Raw genomic sequence first — 26,302 nt, 5'->3', positions numbered from 1 at the left:
TAGAAACTTTCAATTCGTTATTGCTTTAAAGTGCTTTTCAGCTCCTGAATAGCGTTTTCAATGCCTTTACAATGTTTGGAATTGTACTATTTCACTCTAATAATAGTGCTTGGATTTTCAGCTAAGGCCACACTGACTCAAATCAACTGTAAATCGTCTAATCCAAACTACTGACAAGATGTAGACATTACATTCTGTTTTTGAGACTTTCATTTTGTTATTGCTTTAAAGTGCTTTTCAGCTCCTGAATAGCGTTTTCAATGCCTTTACAATGTTTGGAATTGTACTAGTTCACTTCAATAACAGTGCTTGGATTTCAACTAAGGCCACACTGACTCAAATCAACTGTAAATCGTCTAATCCAAACTACTGACAAGATTTTGCCATTACATTCTGTTTTTGAGACTTTCATTTTTTTATTGCTTTAAAGTGCTTTTCAGATCCTGAACAGCTATTTTCAATGCATTTGAACTGTAAATCATCTAATCCAAACTACTGACAAGATTTAGCCATTAGATTCTGTTTTGCTTGTTTTGCAGTGCTTAGATTTCAGCCTAAAACAGGCCACACTGACTCAAATCAACTGTAAATCATCTAATCCAAACTACTGACAAGATTTTGCCATTACATTCTGTTTTAGAGACTTTCATTTTATTATTACTTTAAAGTGCTTTTCAGCTCCTGAATAGCGTTTTCAATGCCTTTACAATGTTTGGAATTGTACTAGTTCACTCTAATAATAGTGCTTGGATTTTTAGCTAAGGCCACACTGAGTCAAATCAACTTTTCAGCTCCTGAACAGCGTTTTCAATGCCTTTACAATGTTTGGAATTGTACTAGTTCACTCTAATAATAGTGCTTGGATTTTCAGCTAAGGCCACACTGACTCAAATCAACTGTAAATCATCTAATCCAAACTACTGACAAGATTATGCCATTACATTCTGTTTTAGGGACTTTCATTTTGTTATTGCTTTAAAGTGCTTTTCAGCTCCTGAATAGCGTTTTAAATGCCTTTACAATGTTTGGAATTGTACTAGTTCACTCTAATAATAGTGCTTGGATTTTCAGCTAAGGCCACACTGACTCAAATCAACTTTTCAGCTCCTGAATAGCGTTTTAAATGCCTTTACAATGTTTGGAATTGTACTAGTTCACTCCAATAACAGTGCTTGGATTTCAACTAAGGCCACACTGACTCAAATCAACTGTAAATCGTCTAATCCAAACTACTGACAAGATGTAGACATTGCATTCTGTTTTTGAGACTTTCGTTTCGTTATTGCTTTAAAGTGCTTTTCAGCTCCTGAATAGCGTTTTCAATGCCTTTACAATGTTTTGAATTGTACTACTTCACTCCAATAACAGTGCTTGGATTTCAACTAAGGCCACACTGACTCAAATCAACTGTAAATCGTCTAATCCAAACTACTGACAAGATTTTGCCATTACATTCTGTTTTTGAGACTTTCATTTTTTTATTGCTTTAAAGTGCTTTTCAGATCCTGAACAGCGTTTTTCAATGCATTTGAACTGTAAATCATCTAATCCAAACGACTGACAAGATTTTGCCATTACATTCTGTTTTGCTTGTTTTGCAGTGCTTAGATTTCAGCCTAAAACAGGCCACACTGACTCAAATCAGCTGTAAATCATCTAATCCAAACTACTGACAAGATTATGCCATTACATTCTGTTTTAGAGACTTTCATTTCGTTATTGCTTTAAAGTGCTTTTCAGCTCCTGAATAGCGTTTTCAATGCCTTTACAATGTTTGGAATTGTACTAGTTCACTCCAATAACAGTGCTTGGATTTCAACTAAGGCCACACTAACTCAAATCAACTGTAAATCGTCTAATCCAAACTACTGACAAGATGTAGACATTACATTCTGTTTTTGAGACTTTCATTTTTTTATTGCTTGAAAGTGCTTTTCAGCTCCTGAAAAGCGTTATTCAATGCATTTGAACTGTAAATCATCTAATCCAAACTACTGACAAGATTTTGCCATTACATTCGGTTTTTGAGACTTTCATTTCTTTATTGCTTTAAAGTGCTTTTCAGATCCTGAACAGCGTTTTTCAATGCATTTGAACTGTAAATCATCTAATCCAAACTACTGGCAAGATTTTGCCATTACATTCTGTTTTGCTTGTTTTGCAGTGCTTAGATTTCAGCCTAAAACAGGCCACACTGACTCAAATCAACTGTAAATCATCTAATCCAAACTACTGACAAGATTATGCCATTACATTCTGTTTTAGAGACTTTCGTTTCGTTATTGCTTTAAAGTGCTTTTCAGCTCCTGAATAGCGTTTTCAATGTCTTTACAATGTTTGGAATTGGACTAGTTCACTCTAATAATAGTGCTTGGATTTTCAGCTAAGGCCACACTGACTCAAATCAACTGTAAATCGTCTAATCCAAACTACTGACAAGATGTAGACATTACATTCTGTTTTTGAGACTTTCATTTTTTTATTGCTTTAAAGTGCTTTTCAGCTCCTGAACAGCGTTTTTCAATGCATTTGAACTGTAAATCATCTAATCCAAACTACTGACAAGATTTTGCCATTACATTCTGTTTTGCTTGTTTTGCAGTGCTTAGATTTCAACCTAAAACAGGCCACACTGACTCAAATCAACTGTAAATCATCTAATCCAAACTACTGACAAGATTATGCCATTACATTCTGTTTTAGAGACTTTCATTTCGTTATTGCTTTAAAGTGCTTTTCAGCTCCTGAATAGCGTTTTAAATGCCTTTACAATGTTTGGAATTGTACTAGTTCACTCTAATAATAGTGCTTGGATTTTCAGCTAAGGCCACACTGACTCAAATCAACTGTAAATCGTCTAATCCAAACTACTGACAAGATGTAGACATTACATTCTGTTTTTGAGACTTTCATTTTTTTATTGCTTTAAAGTGCTTTTCAGCTCCTGAACAGCGTTTTTCAATGCATTTGAACTGTAAATCATCTAATCCAAACTACTGACAAGATTTTGCCATTACATTCTGTTTTGCTTGTTTTGCAGTGCTTAGATTTCAGCCTAAAACAGGCCACACTGACTCAAATCAACTGTAAATCATCTAATCCAAACTACTGACAAGATTATGCCATTACATTCTGTTTTAGAGACTTTCATTTCGTTATTGCTTTAAAGTGCTTTTCAGCTCCTGAATAGCGTTTTAAATGCCTTTACAATGTTTGGAATTGTACTAGTTCACTCCAATAACAGTGCTTGGATTTCAACTAAGGCCACACTGACTCAAATCAACTGTAAATCGTCTAATCCAAACTACTGACAAGATGTAGACATTACATTCTGTTTTTGAGACTTTCATTTTTTTATTGCTTGAAAGTGCTTTTCAGATCCTGAACAGCTTTTTTCAATGCATTTGAACTGTAAATCATCTAATCCAAACTACTGGCAAGATTTAGCCATTAGATTCTGTTTTGCTTGTTTTGCAGTGCTTAGATTTCAGCCTAAGACAGGCCACACTGACTCAAATCAACTGTAAATCGTCTAATTCAAACTACTGACAAGATGTAGACATTACATTCTGTTTTTGAGACTTTCATTTTTTTATTGCTTGAAAGTGCTTTTCAGATCCTGAACAGCTTTTTTCAATGCATTTGAACTGTAAGTCATCTAATCCAAACTACTGGCAAGATCTAGACATTAGATTCTGTTTTGCTTGTTTTGCAGTGCTTAGATTTCAGCCTAAGACAGGCCACACTGACTCAAATCAACTGTAAATCATCTAATCTAAACTACTGACAAGATTATGCCATTACATTCTGTTTTAGAGACTTTCATTTCGTTATTGCTTTAAAGTGCTTTTCAGCTCCTGAATAGCGTTTTCAATGCCTTTACAATGTTTGGAATTGTACTAGTTCACTCTAATAATAGTGCTTGGATTTTCAGCTAAGGCCACACTGACTCAAATCAACTGTAAATAGTCTAATCCAAACTACTGACTAGATTTTGGCATTACATTCTGTTTTTGAGACTTTAATTTTTTTATTGCTTTAAAGTGCTTTTCAGATCCTGAACAGCGTTTTTCAATGCATTTGAACTGTAAATCATCTAATCCAAACTACTGGCAAGATTTAGCGATTAGATTCTGTTTAGCTTGTTTTGCAGTGCTTGGATTTCAGCCTAAAACAGGCCACACTGACTCAAATCAACTGTAAATCGACTAATCCAAACTACTGACAAGATTATGCCATTACATTCTGTTTTAGAGACTTTCAATTCGTTATTGCTTTAAAGTGCTTTTCAGCTCCTGAATAGCGTTTTCAATGCCTTTACAATGTTTGGAATTGTACTAGTTCACTCTAATAATAGTGCTTGGATTTTCAGCTAAGACCACACTGACTCAAATCAACTTTTCAGCTCCTGAATAGCGTTTTCAATGCCTTTACAACGTTTGGAATTGTACTAGTTCACTCCAATAACAGTGCTTGGATTTCAACTAAGGCCACACTGACTCAAATCAACTGTAAATCGTCTAATCCAAACTACTGACAAGATGTAGACATTACATTCTGTTTTTGAGACTTTCATTTTTTTATTGCTTGAAAGTGCTTTTCAGCTCCTGAAAAGCGTTATTCAATGCATTTGAACTGTAAATCATCTAATCCAAACTACTGACAAGATTTTGCCATTACATTCGGTTTTTAGACTTTCATTTCTTTATTGCTTTAAAGTGCTTTTCAGATCCTGAACAGCGTTTTTCAATGCATTTGAACTGTAAATCATCTAATCCAAACTACTGGCAAGATTTAGCCATTAGATTCTGTTTTGCTTGTTTTGCAGTGCTTAGATTTCAGCCTAAAACAGGCCACACTGACTCAAATCAACTGTAAATCATCTAATCCAAACTACTGACAAGATGTAGACATTACATTCTGTTTTTGAGACTTTCATTATTTTATTGCTTGAAAGTGCTTTTCAGCTCCTGAATAGCGTTTTAAATGCCTTTACAATGTTTGGAATTGTACTAGTTCACTCTAATAATAGTGCTTGGATTTTTAGGTAAGGCCACACTGACTCAAATCAACTTTTCAGCTCCTGAATAGCGTTTTCAATGCCTTTACAATGTTTGGAATTGTACTAGTTCACTCCAATAACAGTGCTTGGATTTCAACTAAGGCCACACTGACTCAAATCAACTGTAAATCGTCTAATCCAAACTACTGACAAGATGTAGACATTACATTCTGTTTTTGAGACTTTCATTTTTTTATTGCTTGAAAGTGCTTTTCAGCTCCTGAAAAGCGTTATTCAATGCATTTGAACTGCAAATCATCTAATCCAAACTACTGACAAGATTTTGCCATTACATTCGGTTTTTGAGACTTTCATTTCTTTATTGCTTTAAAATGCTTTTCAGATCCTGAACAGCGTTTTTCAATGCATTTAAACTGTAAATCATCTAATCCAAACTACTGGCAAGATTTAGCCATTAGATTCTGTTTTGCTTGTTTTGCAGTGCTTAGATTTCAGCCTAAAACAGGCCACACTGACTCAAATCAACTGTAAATCATCTAATCCAAACTACTGACAAGATTTTGCCATTACATTCTGTTTTAGAGACTTTCATTTCGTTATTACTTTAAAGTGCTTTTCAGCTCCTGAATAGCGTTTTTCAATGCATTTGAACTGTAAATCATCTAATCCAAACTACTGGCAAGATTTAGCCATTAGATTCTGTTTTGCTTGTTTTGCAGTGCTTAGATTTCAGCCTAAAACAGGCCACACTGACTCAAATCAACTGTAAATCGTCTAATTCAAACTACTGACAAGATGTAGACATTACATTCTGTTTTTGAGACTTTCATTATTTTATTGCTTGAAAGTGCTTTTCAGCTCCTGAATAGCGTTTTAAATGCCTTTACAATGTTTGGAATTGTACTAGTTCACTCTAATAATAGTGCTTGGATTTTTAGGTAAGGCCACACTGACTCAAATCAACTTTTCAGCTCCTGAATAGCGTTTTCAATGCCTTTACAATGTTTGGAATTGTACTAGTTCACTCCAATAACAGTGCTTGGATTTCAACTAAGGCCACACTGACTCAAATCAACTGTAAATCGTCTAATCCAAACTACTGACAAGATGTAGACATTACATTCTGTTTTTGAGACTTTCATTTTTTTATTGCTTGAAAGTGCTTTTCAGCTCCTGAAAAGCTTTATTCAATGCATTTGAACTGTAAATCATCTAATCCAAACTACTGACAAGATTTTGCCATTACATTCGGTTTTTGAGACTTTCATTTCTTTATTGCTTTAAAGTGCTTTTCAGATCCTGAACAGCGTTTTTCAATGCATTTGAACTGTAAATCATCTAATCCAAACTACTGGCAAGATTTAGCCATTAGATTCTGTTTTGCTTGTTTTGCAGTGCTTAGATTTCAGCCTAAAACAGGCCACACTGACTCAAATCAACTGTAAATCATCTAATCCAAACTACTGACAAGATTATGCCATTACATTCTGTTTTTGAGACTTTCATTTTTTTATTGCTTGAAAGTGCTTTTCAGCTCCTGAATAGCGTTTTAAATGCCTTTACAATGTTTGGAATTGTACTAGTTCACTCTAATAATAGTGCTTGGATTTTTAGGTAAGGCCACACTGACTCAAATCAACTTTTCAGCTCCTGAATAGCGTTTTCAATGCCTTTACAATGTTTGGAATTGTACTAGTTCACTCCAATAACAGTGCTTGGATTTCAACTAAGGCCACACTGACTCAAATCAACTGTAAATCGTCTAATCCAAACTACTGACAAGATGTAGACATTACATTCTGTTTTTGAGACTTTCATTTCTTTATTGCTTTAAAGTGCTTTTCAGATCCTGAACAGCGTTTTTCAATGCATTTGAATTGTAAATCATCTAATACAAACTACTGGCAAGATTTAGCCATTAGATTCTGTTTTGCTTGTTTTGCAGTGCTTAGATTTCAGCCTAAAACAGGCCACACTGACTCAAATCAACTGTAAATCATCGAATCCAAACTACTGACAAGATTTTGCCATTACATTCTGTTTTAGAGACTTTCATTTCGTTATTACTTTAAAGTGCTTTTCAGCTCCTGAATAGCGTTTTTCAATGCATTTGAACTGTAAATCATCTAATCCAAACTACTGGCAAGATTTAGCCATTAGATTCTGTTTTGCTTGTTTTGCAGTGCTTAGATTTCAGCCTAAAACAGGCCACACTGACTCAAATCAACTGTAAATCGTCTAATTCAAACTACTGACAAGATGTAGACATTACATTCTGTTTTTGAGACTTTCATTTTTTTATTGCTTGAAAGTGCTTTTCAGATCCTGAACAGCTTTTTTCAATGCATTTGAACTGTAAATCATCTAATCCAAACTACTGGCAAGATTTAGACATTAGATTCTGTTTTGCTTGTTTTGCAGTGCTTAGATTTCAGCCTAAGACAGGCCACACTGACTCAAATCAACTGTAAATCGTCTAATCCAAACTACTGACAAGATTTTGCCATTACATTCTGTTTTGCTTGTTTTGCAGTGCTTAGATTTCAGCCTAAAACAGGCCACACTGACTCAAATCAACTGTAAATCATCTAATCCAAACTACTGACAAGATTATGCCATTACATTCTGTTTTAGAGACTTTCATTTCGTTATTGCTTTAAAGTGCTTTTCAGCTCCTGAATAGCGTTTTAAATGCCTTTACAATGTTTGGAATTGTACTAGTTCACTCCAATAACAGTGCTTAGATTTCAGCCTAAGACAGGCCACACTGACTCAAATCAACTGTAAATCGTCTAATTCAAACTACTGACAAGATGTAGACATTACATTCTGTTTTTGAGACTTTCATTTTTTTATTGCTTGAAAGTGCTTTTCAGATCCTGAACAGCTTTTTTCAATGCATTTGAACTGTAAGTCATCTAATCCAAACTACTGGCAAGATCTAGACATTAGATTCTGTTTTGCTTGTTTTGCAGTGCTTAGATTTCAGCCTAAGACAGGCCACACTGACTCAAATCAACTGTAAATCATCTAATCTAAACTACTGACAAGATTATGCCATTACATTCTGTTTTAGAGACTTTCATTTCGTTATTGCTTTAAAATGCTTTTCAGCTCCTGAATAGCGTTTTCAATGCCTTTACAACGTTTGGAATTGTACTAGTTCACTCCAATAACAGTGCTTGGATTTCAACTAAGGCCACACTGACTCAAATCAACTGTAAATCGTCTAATCCAAACTACTGACAAGATGTAGACATTACATTCTGTTTTTGAGACTTTCATTTTTTTATTGCTTGAAAGTGCTTTTCAGCTCCTGAAAAGCGTTATTCAATGCATTTGAACTGTAAATCATCTAATCCAAACTACTGACAAGATTTTGCCATTACATTCGGTTTTTGAGACTTTCATTTCTTTATTGCTTTAAAGTGCTTTTCAGATCCTGAACAGCGTTTTTCAATGCATTTGAACTGTAAATCATCTAATCCAAACTACTGGCAAGATTTAGCCATTAGATTCTGTTTTGCTTGTTTTGCAGTGCTTAGATTTCAGCCTAAAACAGGCCACACTGACTCAAATCAACTGTAAATCATCTAATCCAAACTACTGACAAGATGTAGACATTACATTCTGTTTTTGAGACTTTCATTATTTTATTGCTTGAAAGTGCTTTTCAGCTCCTGAATAGCGTTTTAAATGCCTTTACAATGTTTGGAATTGTACTAGTTCACTCTAATAATAGTGCTTGGATTTTTAGGTAAGGCCACACTGACTCAAATCAACTTTTCAGCTCCTGAATAGCGTTTTCAATGCCTTTACAATGTTTGGAATTGTACTAGTTCACTCCAATAACAGTGCTTGGATTTCAACTAAGGCCACACTGACTCAAATCAACTGTAAATCGTCTAATCCAAACTACTGACAAGATGTAGACATTACATTCTGTTTTTGAGACTTTCATTTCTTTATTGCTTTAAAGTGCTTTTCAGATCCTGAACAGCGTTTTTCAATGCATTTGAATTGTAAATCATCTAATACAAACTACTGGCAAGATTTAGCCATTAGATTCTGTTTTGCTTGTTTTGCAGTGCTTAGATTTCAGCCTAAAACAGGCCACACTGACTCAAATCAACTGTAAATCATCGAATCCAAACTACTGACAAGATTTTGCCATTACATTCTGTTTTAGAGACTTTCATTTCGTTATTACTTTAAAGTGCTTTTCAGCTCCTGAATAGCGTTTTTCAATGCATTTGAACTGTAAATCATCTAATCCAAACTACTGGCAAGATTTAGCCATTAGATTCTGTTTTGCTTGTTTTGCAGTGCTTAGATTTCAGCCTAAAACAGGCCACACTGACTCAAATCAACTGTAAATCGTCTAATTCAAACTACTGACAAGATGTAGACATTACATTCTGTTTTTGAGACTTTCATTTTTTTATTGCTTGAAAGTGCTTTTCAGATCCTGAACAGCTTTTTTCAATGCATTTGAACTGTAAATCATCTAATCCAAACTACTGGCAAGATTTAGACATTAGATTCTGTTTTGCTTGTTTTGCAGTGCTTAGATTTCAGCCTAAGACAGGCCACACTGACTCAAATCAACTGTAAATCGTCTAATCCAAACTACTGACAAGATTTTGCCATTACATTCTGTTTTGCTTGTTTTGCAGTGCTTAGATTTCAGCCTAAAACAGGCCACACTGACTCAAATCAACTGTAAATCATCTAATCCAAACTACTGACAAGATTATGCCATTACATTCTGTTTTAGAGACTTTCATTTCGTTATTGCTTTAAAGTGCTTTTCAGCTCCTGAATAGCGTTTTAAATGCCTTTACAATGTTTGGAATTGTACTAGTTCACTCCAATAACAGTGCTTGGATTTCAACTAAGGCCACACTGACTCAAATCAACTGTAAATCGTCTAATCCAAACTACTGACAAGATGTAGACATTACATTCTGTTTTTGAGACTTTCATTTTTTTATTGCTTGAAAGTGCTTTTCAGATCCTGAACAGCTTTTTTCAATGCATTTGAACTGTAAATCATCTAATCCAAACTACTGGCAAGATTTAGCCATTAGATTCTGTTTTGCTTGTTTTGCAGTGCTTAGATTTCAGCCTAAGACAGGCCACACTGACTCAAATCAACTGTAAATCGTCTAATTCAAACTACTGACAAGATGTAGACATTACATTCTGTTTTTGAGACTTTCATTTTTTTATTGCTTGAAAGTGCTTTTCAGATCCTGAACAGCTTTTTTCAATGCATTTGAACTGTAAGTCATCTAATCCAAACTACTGGCAAGATCTAGACATTAGATTCTGTTTTGCTTGTTTTGCAGTGCTTAGATTTCAGCCTAAGACAGGCCACACTGACTCAAATCAACTGTAAATCATCTAATCTAAACTACTGACAAAATTATGCCATTACATTCTGTTTTAGAGACTTTCATTTCGTTATTGCTTTAAAGTGCTTTTCAGCTCCTGAATAGCGTTTTCAATGCCTTTACAATGTTTGGAATTGTACTAGTTCACTCTAATAATAGTGCTTGGATTTTCAGCTAAGGCCACACTGACTCAAATCAACTGTAAATCGTCTAATCCAAACTACTGACAAGATTTTGCCATTACATTCTGTTTTTGAGACTTTAATTTTTTTATTGCTTTAAAGTGCTTTTCAGATCCTGAACAGCGTTTTTCAATGCATTTGAACTGTAAATCATCTAATCCAAACTACTGGCAAGATTTAGCGATTAGATTCTGTTTAGCTTGTTTTGCAGTGCTTAGATTTCAGCCTAAAACAGGCCACACTGACTCAAATCAACTGTAAATCGACTAATCCAAACTACTGACAAGATTATGCCATTACATTCTGTTTTAGAGACTTTCAATTCGTTATTGCTTTAAAGTGCTTTTCAGCTCCTGAATAGCGTTTTCAATGCCTTTACAATGTTTGGAATTGTACTAGTTCACTCTAATAATAGTGCTTGGATTTTCAGCTAAGACCACACTGACTCAAATCAACTTTTCAGCTCCTGAATAGCGTTTTCAATGCCTTTACAACGTTTGGAATTGTACTAGTTCACTCCAATAACAGTGCTTGGATTTCAACTAAGGCCACACTGACTCAAATCAACTGTAAATCGTCTAATCCAAACTACTGACAAGATGTAGACATTACATTCTGTTTTTGAGACTTTCATTTTTTTATTGCTTGAAAGTGCTTTTCAGCTCCTGAAAAGCGTTATTCAATGCATTTGAACTGTAAATCATCTAATCCAAACTACTGACAAGATTTTGCCATTACATTCGGTTTTTGAGACTTTCATTTCTTTATTGCTTTAAAGTGCTTTTCAGATCCTGAACAGCGTTTTTCAATGCATTTGAACTGTAAATCATCTAATCCAAACTACTGGCAAGATTTAGCCATTAGATTCTGTTTTGCTTGTTTTGCAGTGCTTAGATTTCAGCCTAAAACAGGCCACACTGACTCAAATCAACTGTAAATCATCTAATCCAAACTACTGACAAGATGTAGACATTACATTCTGTTTTTGAGACTTTCATTATTTTATTGCTTGAAAGTGCTTTTCAGCTCCTGAATAGCGTTTTAAATGCCTTTACAATGTTTGGAATTGTACTAGTTCACTCTAATAATAGTGCTTGGATTTTTAGGTAAGGCCACACTGACTCAAATCAACTTTTCAGCTCCTGAATAGCGTTTTCAATGCCTTTACAATGTTTGGAATTGTACTAGTTCACTCCAATAACAGTGCTTGGATTTCAACTAAGGCCACACTGACTCAAATCAACTGTAAATCGTCTAATCCAAACTACTGACAAGATGTAGACATTACATTCTGTTTTTGAGACTTTCATTTTTTTATTGCTTGAAAGTGCTTTTCAGCTCCTGAAAAGCGTTATTCAATGCATTTGAACTGCAAATCATCTAATCCAAACTACTGACAAGATTTTGCCATTACATTCGGTTTTTGAGACTTTCATTTCTTTATTGCTTTAAAATGCTTTTCAGATCCTGAACAGCGTTTTTCAATGCATTTAAACTGTAAATCATCTAATCCAAACTACTGGCAAGATTTAGCCATTAGATTCTGTTTTGCTTGTTTTGCAGTGCTTAGATTTCAGCCTAAAACAGGCCACACTGACTCAAATCAACTGCAAATCATCTAATCCAAACTACTGACAAGATTTTGCCATTACATTCTGTTTTAGAGACTTTCATTTCGTTATTACTTTAAAGTGCTTTTCAGCTCCTGAATAGCGTTTTTCAATGCATTTGAACTGTAAATCATCTAATCCAAACTACTGGCAAGATTTAGCCATTAGATTCTGTTTTGCTTGTTTTGCAGTGCTTAGATTTCAGCCTAAAACAGGCCACACTGACTCAAATAAACTGTAAATCGTCTAATTCAAACTACTGACAAGATGTAGACATTACATTCTGTTTTTGAGACTTTCATTATTTTATTGCTTGAAAGTGCTTTTCAGCTCCTGAATAGCGTTTTAAATGCCTTTACAATGTTTGGAATTGTACTAGTTCACTCTAATAATAGTGCTTGGATTTTTAGGTAAGGCCACACTGACTCAAATCAACTTTTCAGCTCCTGAATAGCGTTTTCAATGCCTTTACAATGTTTGGAATTGTACTAGTTCACTCCAATAACAGTGCTTGGATTTCAACTAAGGCCACACTGACTCAAATCAACTGTAAATCGTCTAATCCAAACTACTGACAAGATGTAGACATTACATTCTGTTTTTGAGACTTTCATTTTTTTATTGCTTGAAAGTGCTTTTCAGCTCCTGAAAAGCGTTATTCAATGCATTTGAACTGTAAATCATCTAATCCAAACTACTGACAAGATTTTGCCATTACATTCGGTTTTTGAGACTTTCATTTCTTTATTGCTTTAAAGTGCTTTTCAGATCCTGAACAGCGTTTTTCAATGCATTTGAACTGTAAATCATCTAATCCAAACTACTGGCAAGATTTAGCCATTAGATTCTGTTTTGCTTGTTTTGCAGTGCTTAGATTTCAGCCTAAAACAGGCCACACTGACTCAAATCAACTGTAAATCATCTAATCCAAACTACTGACAAGATTATGCCATTACATTCTGTTTTTGAGACTTTCATTTTTTTATTGCTTGAAAGTGCTTTTCAGCTCCTGAATAGCGTTTTAAATGCCTTTACAATGTTTGGAATTGTACTAGTTCACTCTAATAATAGTGCTTGGATTTTTAGGTAAGGCCACACTGACTCAAATCAACTTTTCAGCTCCTGAATAGCGTTTTCAATGCCTTTACAATGTTTGGAATTGTACTAGTTCACTCCAATAACAGTGCTTGGATTTCAACTAAGGCCACACTGACTCAAATCAACTGTAAATCGTCTAATCCAAACTACTGACAAGATGTAGACATTACATTCTGTTTTTGAGACTTTCATTTTTTTATTGCTTGAAAGTGCTTTTCAGCTCCTGAAAAGCGTTATTCAATGCATTTGAACTGTAAATCATCTAATCCAAACTACTGACAAGATTTTGCCATTACATTCGGTTTTTGAGACTTTCATTTCTTTATTGCTTTAAAGTGCTTTTCAGATCCTGAACAGCGTTTTTCAATGCATTTGAACTGTAAATCATCTAATCCAAACTACTGGCAAGATTTAGCCATTAGATTCTGTTTTGCTTGTTTTGCAGTGCTTAGATTTCAGCCTAAAACAGGCCACACTGACTCAAATCAACTGTAAATCATCTAATCCAAACTACTGACAAGATTATGCCATTACATTCTGTTTTTGAGACTTTCATTTTTTTATTGCTTGAAAGTGCTTTTCAGCTCCTGAATAGCGTTTTAAATGCCTTTACAATGTTTGGAATTGTACTAGTTCACTCTAATAATAGTGCTTGGATTTTTAGGTAAGGCCACACTGACTCAAATCAACTTTTCAGCTCCTGAATAGCGTTTTCAATGCCTTTACAATGTTTGGAATTGTACTAGTTCACTCCAATAACAGTGCTTGGATTTCAACTAAGGCCACACTGACTCAAATCAACTGTAAATCGTCTAATCCAAACTACTGACAAGATGTAGACATTACATTCTGTTTTTGAGACTTTCATTTCTTTATTGCTTTAAAGTGCTTTTCAGATCCTGAACAGCGTTTTTCAATGCATTTGAACTGTAAATCATCTAATACAAACTACTGGCAAGATTTAGCCATTAGATTCTGTTTTGCTTGTTTTGCAGTGCTTAGATTTCAGCCTAAAACAGGCCACACTGACTCAAATCAACTGTAAATCATCGAATCCAAACTACTGACAAGATTTTGCCATTACATTCTGTTTTAGAGACTTTCATTTCGTTATTACTTTAAAGTGCTTTTCAGCTCCTGAATAGCGTTTTTCAATGCATTTGAACTGTAAATCATCTAATCCAAACTACTGGCAAGATTTAGCCATTAGATTCTGTTTTGCTTGTTTTGCAGTGCTTAGATTTCAGCCTAAAACAGGCCACACTGACTCAAATCAACTGTAAATCGTCTAATTCAAACTACTGACAAGATGTAGACATTACATTCTGTTTTTGAGACTTTCATTTTTTTATTGCTTGAAAGTGCTTTTCAGATCCTGAACAGCTTTTTTCAATGCATTTGAACTGTAAATCATCTAATCCAAACTACTGGCAAGATTTAGACATTAGATTCTGTTTTGCTTGTTTTGCAGTGCTTAGATTTCAGCCTAAGACAGGCCACACTGACTCAAATCAACTGTAAATCGTCTAATCCAAACTACTGACAAGATTTTGCCATTACATTCTGTTTTGCTTGTTTTGCAGTGCTTAGATTTCAGCCTAAAACAGGCCACACTGACTCAAATCAACTGTAAATCATCTAATCCAAACTACTGACAAGATTATGCCATTACATTCTGTTTTAGAGACTTTCATTTCGTTATTGCTTTAAAGTGCTTTTCAGCTCCTGAATAGCGTTTTCAATGCCTTTACAATGTTTGGAATTGTACTAGTTCACTCTAATAATAGTGCTTGGATTTTTAGGTAAGGCCACACTGACTCAAATCAACTTTTCAGCTCCTGAATAGCGTTTTCAATGCCTTTACAATGTTTGGAATTGTACTAGTTCACTCCAATAACAGTGCTTGGATTTCAACTAAGGCCACACTGACTCAAATCAACTGTAAATCGTCTAATCCAAACTACTGACAAGATGTAGACATTACATTCTGTTTTTGAGACTTTCATTTCTTTATTGCTTTAAAGTGCTTTTCAGATCCTGAACAGCGTTTTTCAATGCATTTGAATTGTAAATCATCTAATACAAACTACTGGCAAGATTTAGCCATTAGATTCTGTTTTGCTTGTTTTGCAGTGCTTAGATTTCAGCCTAAAACAGGCCACACTGACTCAAATCAACTGTAAATCATCGAATCCAAACTACTGACAAGATTTTGCCATTACATTCTGTTTTAGAGACTTTCATTTCGTTATTACTTTAAAGTGCTTTTCAGCTCCTGAATAGCGTTTTTCAATGCATTTGAACTGTAAATCATCTAATCCAAACTACTGGCAAGATTTAGCCATTAGATTCTGTTTTGCTTGTTTTGCAGTGCTTAGATTTCAGCCTAAAACAGGCCACACTGACTCAAATCAACTGTAAATCGTCTAATTCAAACTACTGACAAGATGTAGACATTACATTCTGTTTTTGAGACTTTCATTTTTTTATTGCTTGAAAGTGCTTTTCAGATCCTGAACAGCTTTTTTCAATGCATTTGAACTGTAAATCATCTAATCCAAACTACTGGCAAGATTTAGACATTAGATTCTGTTTTGCTTGTTTTGCAGTGCTTAGATTTCAGCCTAAGACAGGCCACACTGACTCAAATCAACTGTAAATCGTCTAATCCAAACTACTGACAAGATTATGCCATTACATTCTGTTTTAGAGACTTTCATTTCGTTATTGCTTTAAAGTGCTTTTCAGCTCCTTAATAGCGTTTTAAATGCCTTTACAATGTTTGGAATTGTACTAGTTCACTCCAATAACAGTGCTTGGATTTCAACTAAGGCCACACTGACTCAAATCAACTGTAAATCGTCTAATCCAAACTACTGACAAGATGTAGACATTACATTCTGTTTTTGAGACTTTCATTTTTTTATTGCTTGAAAGTGCTTTTCAGATCCTGAACAGCTTTTTTCAATGCATTTGAACTGTAAATCATCTAATCCAAACTACTGGCAAGATTTAGCCATTAGATTCTGTTTTGCTTGTTTTGCAGTGCTTAGATTTCAGCCTAAGACAGGCCACACTGACTCAAATCAACTGTAAATCGTCTAATTCAAACTACTGACAAGATGTAGACATTACATTCTGTTTTTGAGACTTTCATTTCGTTATTGCTTTAAAGTGCTTTTCAGCTCCTGAATAGCGTTTTCAATGCCTTTACAATGTTTGGAATTGTACTAGTTCACTCTAATAATAGTGCTTGGATTTTTAGGTAAGGCCACACTGACTCAAATCAACTTTTCAGCTCCTGAATAGCGTTTTCAATGCCTTTACAATGTTTGGAATTGTACTAGTTCACTCCAATAACAGTGCTTGGATTTCAACTAAGGCCACACTGACTCAAATCAACTGTAAATCGTCTAATCCAAACTACTGACAAGATGTAGACATTACATTCTGTTTTTGAGACTTTCATTTCTTTATTGCTTTAAAGTGCTTTTCAGATCCTGAACAGCGTTTTTCAATGCATTTGAATTGTAAATCATCTAATACAAACTACTGGCAAGATTTAGCCATTAGATTCTGTTTTGCTTGTTTTGCAGTGCTTAGATTTCAGCCTAAAACAGGCCACACTGACTCAAATCAACTGTAAATCATCGAATCCAAACTACTGACAAGATTTTGCCATTACATTCTGTTTTAGAGACTTTCATTTCGTTATTACTTTAAAGTGCTTTTCAGCTCCTGAATAGCGTTTTTCAATGCATTTGAACTGTAAATCATCTAATCCAAACTACTGGCAAGATTTAGCCATTAGATTCTGTTTTGCTTGTTTTGCAGTGCTTAGATTTCAGCCTAAAACAGGCCACACTGACTCAAATCAACTGTAAATCGTCTAATTCAAACTACTGACAAGATGTAGACATTACATTCTGTTTTTGAGACTTTCATTTTTTTATTGCTTGAAAGTGCTTTTCAGATCCTGAACAGCTTTTTTCAATGCATTTGAACTGTAAATCATCTAATCCAAACTACTGGCAAGATTTAGACATTAGATTCTGTTTTGCTTGTTTTGCAGTGCTTAGATTTCAGCCTAAGACAGGCCACACTGACTCAAATCAACTGTAAATCGTCTAATCCAAACTACTGACAAGATTATGCCATTACATTCTGTTTTAGAGACTTTCATTTCGTTATTGCTTTAAAGTGCTTTTCAGCTCCTTAATAGCGTTTTAAATGCCTTTACAATGTTTGGAATTGTACTAGTTCACTCCAATAACAGTGCTTGGATTTCAACTAAGGCCACACTGACTCAAATCAACTGTAAATCGTCTAATCCAAACTACTGACAAGATGTAGACATTACATTCTGTTTTTGAGACTTTCATTTTTTTATTGCTTGAAAGTGCTTTTCAGATCCTGAACAGCTTTTTTCAATGCATTTGAACTGTAAATCATCTAATCCAAACTACTGGCAAGATTTAGCCATTAGATTCTGTTTTGCTTGTTTTGCAGTGCTTAGATTTCAGCCTAAGACAGGCCACACTGACTCAAATCAACTGTAAATCGTCTAATTCAAACTACTGACAAGATGTAGACATTACATTCTGTTTTTGAGACTTTCATTTCGTTATTGCTTTAAAGTGCTTTTCAGCTCCTGAATAGCGTTTTCAATGCCTTTACAATGTTTGGAATTGTACTAGTTCACTCTAATAATAGTGCTTGGATTTTCAGCTAAGGCCACACTGACTCAAATCAACTGTAAATCGTCTAATCCAAACTACTGACAAGATTTTGGCATTACATTCTGTTTTTGAGACTTTAATTTTTTTATTGCTTTAAAGTGCTTTTCAGATCCTGAACAGCGTTTTTCAATGCATTTGAACTGTAAATCATCTAATCCAAACTACTGGCAAGATTTAGCGATTAGATTCTGTTTAGCTTGTTTTGCAGTGCTTAGATTTCAGCCTAAAACAGGCCACACTGACTCAAATCAACTGTAAATCGACTAATCCAAACTACTGACAAGATTATGCCATTACATTCTGTTTTAGAGACTTTCAATTCGTTATTGCTTTAAAGTGCTTTTCAGCTCCTGAATAGCGTTTTCAATGCCTTTACAATGTTTGGAATTGTACTAGTTCACTCTAATAATAGTGCTTGGATTTTCAGCTAAGACCACACTGACTCAAATCAACTTTTCAGCTCCTGAATAGCGTTTTCAATGCCTTTACAACGTTTGGAATTGTACTAGTTCACTCCAATAACAGTGCTTGGATTTCAACTAAGGCCACACTGACTCAAATCAACTGTAAATCGTCTAATCCAAACTACTGACAAGATGTAGACATTACATTCTGTTTTTGAGACTTTCATTTTTTTATTGCTTTAAAGTGCTTTTCAGATCCTGAACAGCGTTTTTCAATGCATTTGAACTGTAAATCATCTAATCCAAACTACTGGCAAGATTTAGCGATTAGATTCTGTTTAGCTTGTTTTGCAGTGCTTAGATTTCAGCCTAAAACAGGCCACACTGACTCAAATCAACTGTAAATCGACTAATCCAAACTACTGACAAGATTATGCCATTACATTCTGTTTTAGAGACTTTCAATTCGTTATTGCTTTAAAGTGCTTTTCAGCTCCTGAATAGCGTTTTCAATGCCTTTACAATGTTTGGAATTGTACTAGTTCACTCTAATAATAGTGCTTGGATTTTCAGCTAAGACCACACTGACTCAAATCAACTTTTCAGCTCCTGAATAGCGTTTTCAATGCCTTTACAACGTTTGGAATTGTACTAGTTCACTCCAATAACAGTGCTTGGATTTCAACTAAGGCCACACTGACTCAAATCAACTGTAAATCGTCTAATCCAAACTACTGACAAGATGTAGACATTACATTCTGTTTTTGAGACTTTCATTTTTTTATTGCTTGAAAGTGCTTTTCAGCTCCTGAAAAGCGTTATTCAATGCATTTGAACTGTAAATCATCTAATCCAAACTACTGACAAGATTTTGCCATTACATTCGGTTTTTGAGACTTTCATTTCTTTATTGCTTTAAAGTGCTTTTCAGATCCTGAACAGCGTTTTTCAATGCATTTGAACTGTAAATCATCTAATCCAAACTACTGGCAAGATTTAGCCATTAGATTCTGTTTTGCTTGTTTTGCAGTGCTTAGATTTCAGCCTAAAACAGGCCACACTGACTCAAATCAACTGTAAATCATCTAATCCAAACTACTGACAAGATTTTGCCATTACATTCTGTTTTAGAGACTTTCATTTCGTTATTACTTTAAAGTGCTTTTCAGCTCCTGAATAGCGTTTTTCAATGCATTTGAACTGTAAATCATCTAATCCAAACTACTGGCAAGATTTAGCCATTAGATTCTGTTTTGCTTGTTTTGCAGTGCTTAGATTTCAGCCTAAAACAGGCCACACTGACTCAAATCAACTGTAAATCGTCTAATTCAAACTACTGACAAGATGTAGACATTACATTCTGTTTTTGAGACTTTCATTATTTTATTGCTTGAAAGTGCTTTTCAGCTCCTGAATAGCGTTTTAAATGCCTTTACAATGTTTGGAATTGTACTAGTTCACTCTAATAATAGTGCTTGGATTTTTAGGTAAGGCCACACTGACTCAAATCAACTTTTCAGCTCCTGAATAGCGTTTTCAATGCCTTTACAATGTTTGGAATTGTACTAGTTCACTCCAATAACAGTGCTTGGATTTCAACTAAGGCCACACTGACTCAAATCAACTGTAAATCGTCTAATCCAAACTACTGACAAGATGTAGACATTACATTCTGTTTTTGAGACTTTCATTTTTTTATTGCTTGAAAGTGCTTTTCAGCTCCTGAAAAGCGTTATTCAATGCATTTGAACTGTAAATCATCTAATCCAAACTACTGACAAGATTTTGCCATTACATTCGGTTTTTGAGACTTTCATTTCTTTATTGCTTTAAAGTGCTTTTCAGATCCTGAACAGCGTTTTTCAATGCATTTGAACTGTAAATCATCTAATCCAAACTACTGGCAAGATTTAGCCATTAGATTCTGTTTTGCTTGTTTTGCAGTGCTTAGATTTCAGCCTAAAACAGGCCACACTGACTCAAATCAACTGTAAATCATCTAATCCAAACTACTGACAAGATTATGCCATTACATTCTGTTTTTGAGACTTTCATTTTTTTATTGCTTGAAAGTGCTTTTCAGCTCCTGAATAGCGTTTTAAATGCCTTTACAATGTTTGGAATTGTACTAGTTCACTCTAATAATAGTGCTTGGATTTTTAGGTAAGGCCACACTGACTCAAATCAACTTTTCAGCTCCTGAATAGCGTTTTCAATGCCTTTACAATGTTTGGAATTGTACTAGTTCACTCCAATAACAGTGCTTGGATTTCAACTAAGGCCACACTGACTCAAATCAACTGTAAATCGTCTAATCCAAACTACTGACAAGATGTAGACATTACATTCTGTTTTTGAGACTTTCATTTCTTTATTGCTTTAAAGTGCTTTTCAGATCCTGAACAGCGTTTTTCAATGCATTTGAATTGTAAATCATCTAATACAAACTACTGGCAAGATTTAGCCATTAGATTCTGTTTTGCTTGTTTTGCAGTGCTTAGATTTCAGCCTAAAACAGGCCACACTGACTCAAATCAACTGTAAATCATCGAATCCAAACTACTGACAAGATTTTGCCATTACATTCTGTTTTAGAGACTTTCATTTCGTTATTACTTTAAAGTGCTTTTCAGCTCCTGAATAGCGTTTTTCAATGCATTTGAACTGTAAATCATCTAATCCAAACTACTGGCAAGATTTAGCCATTAGATTCTGTTTTGCTTGTTTTGCAGTGCTTAGATTTCAGCCTAAAACAGGCCACACTGACTCAAATCAACTGTAAATCGTCTAATTCAAACTACTGACAAGATGTAGACATTACATTCTGTTTTTGAGACTTTCATTTTTTTATTGCTTGAAAGTGCTTTTCAGATCCTGAACAGCTTTTTTCAATGCATTTGAACTGTAAATCATCTAATCCAAACTACTGGCAAGATTTAGACATTAGATTCTGTTTTGCTTGTTTTGCAGTGCTTAGATTTCAGCCTAAGACAGGCCACACTGACTCAAATCAACTGTAAATCGTCTAATCCAAACTACTGACAAGATTTTGCCATTACATTCTGTTTTGCTTGTTTTGCAGTGCTTAGATTTCAGCCTAAAACAGGCCACACTGACTCAAATCAACTGTAAATCATCTAATCCAAACTACTGACAAGATTATGCCATTACATTCTGTTTTAGAGACTTTCATTTCGTTATTGCTTTAAAGTGCTTTTCAGCTCCTGAATAGCGTTTTAAATACCTTTACAATGTTTGGAATTGTACTAGTTCACTCCAATAACAGTGCTTGGATTTCAACTAAGGCCACACTGACTCAAATCAACTGTAAATCGTCTAATCCAAACTACTGACAAGATGTAGACATTACATTCTGTTTTTGAGACTTTCATTTTTTTATTGCTTGAAAGTGCTTTTCAGATCCTGAACAGCGTTTTTCAATGCATTTGAACTGTAAATCATCTAATCCAAACTACTGGCAAGATTTAGCCATTAGATTCTGTTTTGCTTGTTTTGCAGTGCTTAGATTTCAGCCTAAAACAGGCCACACTGACTCAAATCAACTGTAAATCATCTAATTCAAACTACTGACAAGATTTTGCCATTACATTCTGTTTTAGAGACTTTCATTTCGTTATTACTTTAAAGTGCTTTTCAGCTCCTGAATAGCGTTTTTCAATGCATTTGAACTGTAAATCATCTAATCCAAACTACTGGCAAGATTTAGCCATTAGATTCTGTTTTGCTTGTTTTGCAGTGCTTAGATTTCAGCCTAAAACAGGCCACACTGACTCAAATCAACTGTAAATCGTCTAATTCAAACTACTGACAAGATGTAGACATTACATTCTGTTTTTGAGACTTTCATTTTTTTATTGCTTGAAAGTGCTTTTCAGATCCTGAACAGCTTTTTTCAATGCATTTGAACTGTAAATCATCTAATCCAAACTACTGGCAAGATTTAGACATTAGATTCTGTTTTGCTTGTTTTGCAGTGCTTAGATTTCAGCCTAAGACAGGCCACACTGACTCAAATCAACTGTAAATCGTCTAATCCAAACTACTGACAAGATTATGCCATTACATTCTGTTTTAGAGACTTTCATTTCGTTATTGCTTTAAAGTGCTTTTCAGCTCCTTAATAGCGTTTTAAATGCCTTTACAATGTTTGGAATTGTACTAGTTCACTCCAATAACAGTGCTTGGATTTCAACTAAGGCCACACTGACTCAAATCAACTGTAAATCGTCTAATCCAAACTACTGACAAGATGTAGACATTACATTCTGTTTTTGAGACTTTCATTTTTTTATTGCTTGAAAGTGCTTTTCAGATCCTGAACAGCTTTTTTCAATGCATTTGAACTGTAAATCATCTAATCCAAACTACTGGCAAGATTTAGCCATTAGATTCTGTTTTGCTTGTTTTGCAGTGCTTAGATTTCAGCCTAAGACAGGCCACACTGACTCAAATCAACTGTAAATCGTCTAATTCAAACTACTGACAAGATGTAGACATTACATTCTGTTTTTGAGACTTTCATTTCGTTATTGCTTTAAAGTGCTTTTCAGCTCCTGAATAGCGTTTTCAATGCCTTTACAATGTTTGGAATTGTACTAGTTCACTCTAATAATAGTGCTTGGATTTTCAGCTAAGGCCACACTGACTCAAATCAACTGTAAATCGTCTAATCCAAACTACTGACAAGATTTTGGCATTACATTCTGTTTTTGAGACTTTAATTTTTTTATTGCTTTAAAGTGCTTTTCAGATCCTGAACAGCGTTTTTCAATGCATTTGAACTGTAAATCATCTAATCCAAACTACTGGCAAGATTTAGCGATTAGATTCTGTTTAGCTTGTTTTGCAGTGCTTAGATTTCAGCCTAAAACAGGCCACACTGACTCAAATCAACTGTAAATCGACTAATCCAAACTACTGACAAGATTATGCCATTACATTCTGTTTTAGAGACTTTCAATTCGTTATTGCTTTAAAGTGCTTTTCAGCTCCTGAATAGCGTTTTCAATGCCTTTACAATGTTTGGAATTGTACTAGTTCACTCTAATAATAGTGCTTGGATTTTCAGCTAAGACCACACTGACTCAAATCAACTTTTCAGCTCCTGAATAGCGTTTTCAATGCCTTTACAACGTTTGGAATTGTACTAGTTCACTCCAATAACAGTGCTTGGATTTCAACTAAGGCCACACTGACTCAAATCAACTGTAAATCGTCTAATCCAAACTACTGACAAGATGTAGACATTACATTCTGTTTTTGAGACTTTCATTTTTTTATTGCTTTAAAGTGCTTTTCAGATCCTGAACAGCGTTTTTCAATGCATTTGAACTGTAAATCATCTAATCCAAACTACTGGCAAGATTTAGCGATTAGATTCTGTTTAGCTTGTTTTGCAGTGCTTAGATTTCAGCCTAAAACAGGCCACACTGACTCAAATCAACTGTAAATCGACTAATCCAAACTACTGACAAGATTATGCCATTACATTCTGTTTTAGAGACTTTCAATTCGTTATTGCTTTAAAGTGCTTTTCAGCTCCTGAATAGCGTTTTCAATGCCTTTACAATGTTTGGAATTGTACTAGTTCACTCTAATAATAGTGCTTGGATTTTCAGCTAAGACCACACTGACTCAAATCAACTTTTCATCTCCTGAATAGCGTTTTCAATGCCTTTACAACGTTTGGAATTGTACTAGTTCACTCCAATAACAGTGCTTGGATTTCAACTAAGGCCACACTGACTCAAATCAACTGTAAATCGTCTAATCCAAACTACTGACAAGATGTAGACATTACATTCTGTTTTTGAGACTTTCATTTTTTTATTGCTTGAAAGTGCTTTTCAGCTCCTGAAAAGCGTTATTCAATGCATTTGAACTGTAAATCATCTAATCCAAACTACTGACAAGATTTTGCCATTACATTCGGTTTTTGAGACTTTCATTTCTTTATTGCTTTAAAGTGCTTTTCAGATCCTGAACAGCGTTTTTCAATGCATTTGAACTGTAAATCATCTAATCCAAACTACTGGCAAGATTTAGCCATTAGATTCTGTTTTGCTTGTTTTGCAGTGCTTAGATTTCAGCCTAAAACAGGCCACACTGACTCAAATCAACTGTAAATCATCTAATCCAAACTACTGACAAGATTTTGCCATTACATTCTGTTTTAGAGACTTTCATTTCGTTATTACTTTAAAGTGCTTTTCAGCTCCTGAATAGCGTTTTTCAATGCATTTGAACTGTAAATCATCTAATCCAAACTACTGGCAAGATTTAGCCATTAGATTCTGTTTTGCTTGTTTTGCAGTGCTTAGATTTCAGCCTAAAACAGGCCACACTGACTCAAATCAACTGTAAATCGTCTAATTCAAACTACTGACAAGATGTAGACATTACATTCTGTTTTTGAGACTTTCATTATTTTATTGCTTGAAAGTGCTTTTCAGCTCCTGAATAGCGTTTTAAATGCCTTTACAATGTTTGGAATTGTACTAGTTCACTCTAATAATAGTGCTTGGATTTTTAGGTAAGGCCACACTGACTCAAATCAACTTTTCAGCTCCTGAATAGCGTTTTCAATGCCTTTACAATGTTTGGAATTGTACTAGTTCACTCCAATAACAGTGCTTGGATTTCAACTAAGGCCACACTGACTCAAATCAACTGTAAATCGTCTAATCCAAACTACTGACAAGATGTAGACATTACATTCTGTTTTTGAGACTTTCATTTTTTTATTGCTTGAAAGTGCTTTTCAGCTCCTGAAAAGCGTTATTCAATGCATTTGAACTGTAAATCATCTAATCCAAACTACTGACAAGATTTTGCCATTACATTCGGTTTTTGAGACTTTCATTTCTTTATTGCTTTAAAGTGCTTTTCAGATCCTGAACAGCGTTTTTCAATGCATTTGAACTGTAAATCATCTAATCCAAACTACTGGCAAGATTTAGCCATTAGATTCTGTTTTGCTTGTTTTGCAGTGCTTAGATTTCAGCCTAAAACAGGCCACACTGACTCAAATCAACTGTAAATCATCTAATCCAAACTACTGACAAGATTATGCCATTACATTCTGTTTTTGAGACTTTCATTTTTTTATTGCTTGAAAGTGCTTTTCAGCTCCTGAATAGCGTTTTAAATGCCTTTACAATGTTTGGAATTGTACTAGTTCACTCTAATAATAGTGCTTGGATTTTTAGGTAAGGCCACACTGACTCAAATCAACTTTTCAGCTCCTGAATAGCGTTTTCAATGCCTTTACAATGTTTGGAATTGTACTAGTTCACTCCAATAACAGTGCTTGGATTTCAACTAAGGCCACACTGACTCAAATCAACTGTAAATCGTCTAATCCAAACTACTGACAAGATGTAGACATTACATTCTGTTTTTGAGACTTTCATTTCTTTATTGCTTTAAAGTGCTTTTCAGATCCTGAACAGCGTTTTTCAATGCATTTGAATTGTAAATCATCTAATACAAACTACTGGCAAGATTTAGCCATTAGATTCTGTTTTGCTTGTTTTGCAGTGCTTAGATTTCAGCCTAAAACAGGCCACACTGACTCAAATCAACTGTAAATCATCGAATCCAAACTACTGACAAGATTTTGCCATTACATTCTGTTTTAGAGACTTTCATTTCGTTATTACTTTAAAGTGCTTTTCAGCTCCTGAATAGCGTTTTTCAATGCATTTGAACTGTAAATCATCTAATCCAAACTACTGGCAAGATTTAGCCATTAGATTCTGTTTTGCTTGTTTTGCAGTGCTTAGATTTCAGCCTAAAACAGGCCACACTGACTCAAATCAACTGTAAAT

Source organism: Osmerus mordax, chromosome 10, assembly GCF_038355195.1.
Source record: "Osmerus mordax isolate fOsmMor3 chromosome 10, fOsmMor3.pri, whole genome shotgun sequence".
Classification (NCBI taxonomy): domain Eukaryota; kingdom Metazoa; phylum Chordata; class Actinopteri; order Osmeriformes; family Osmeridae; genus Osmerus; species Osmerus mordax.
This window is presented reverse-complemented; position numbering follows the sequence as displayed.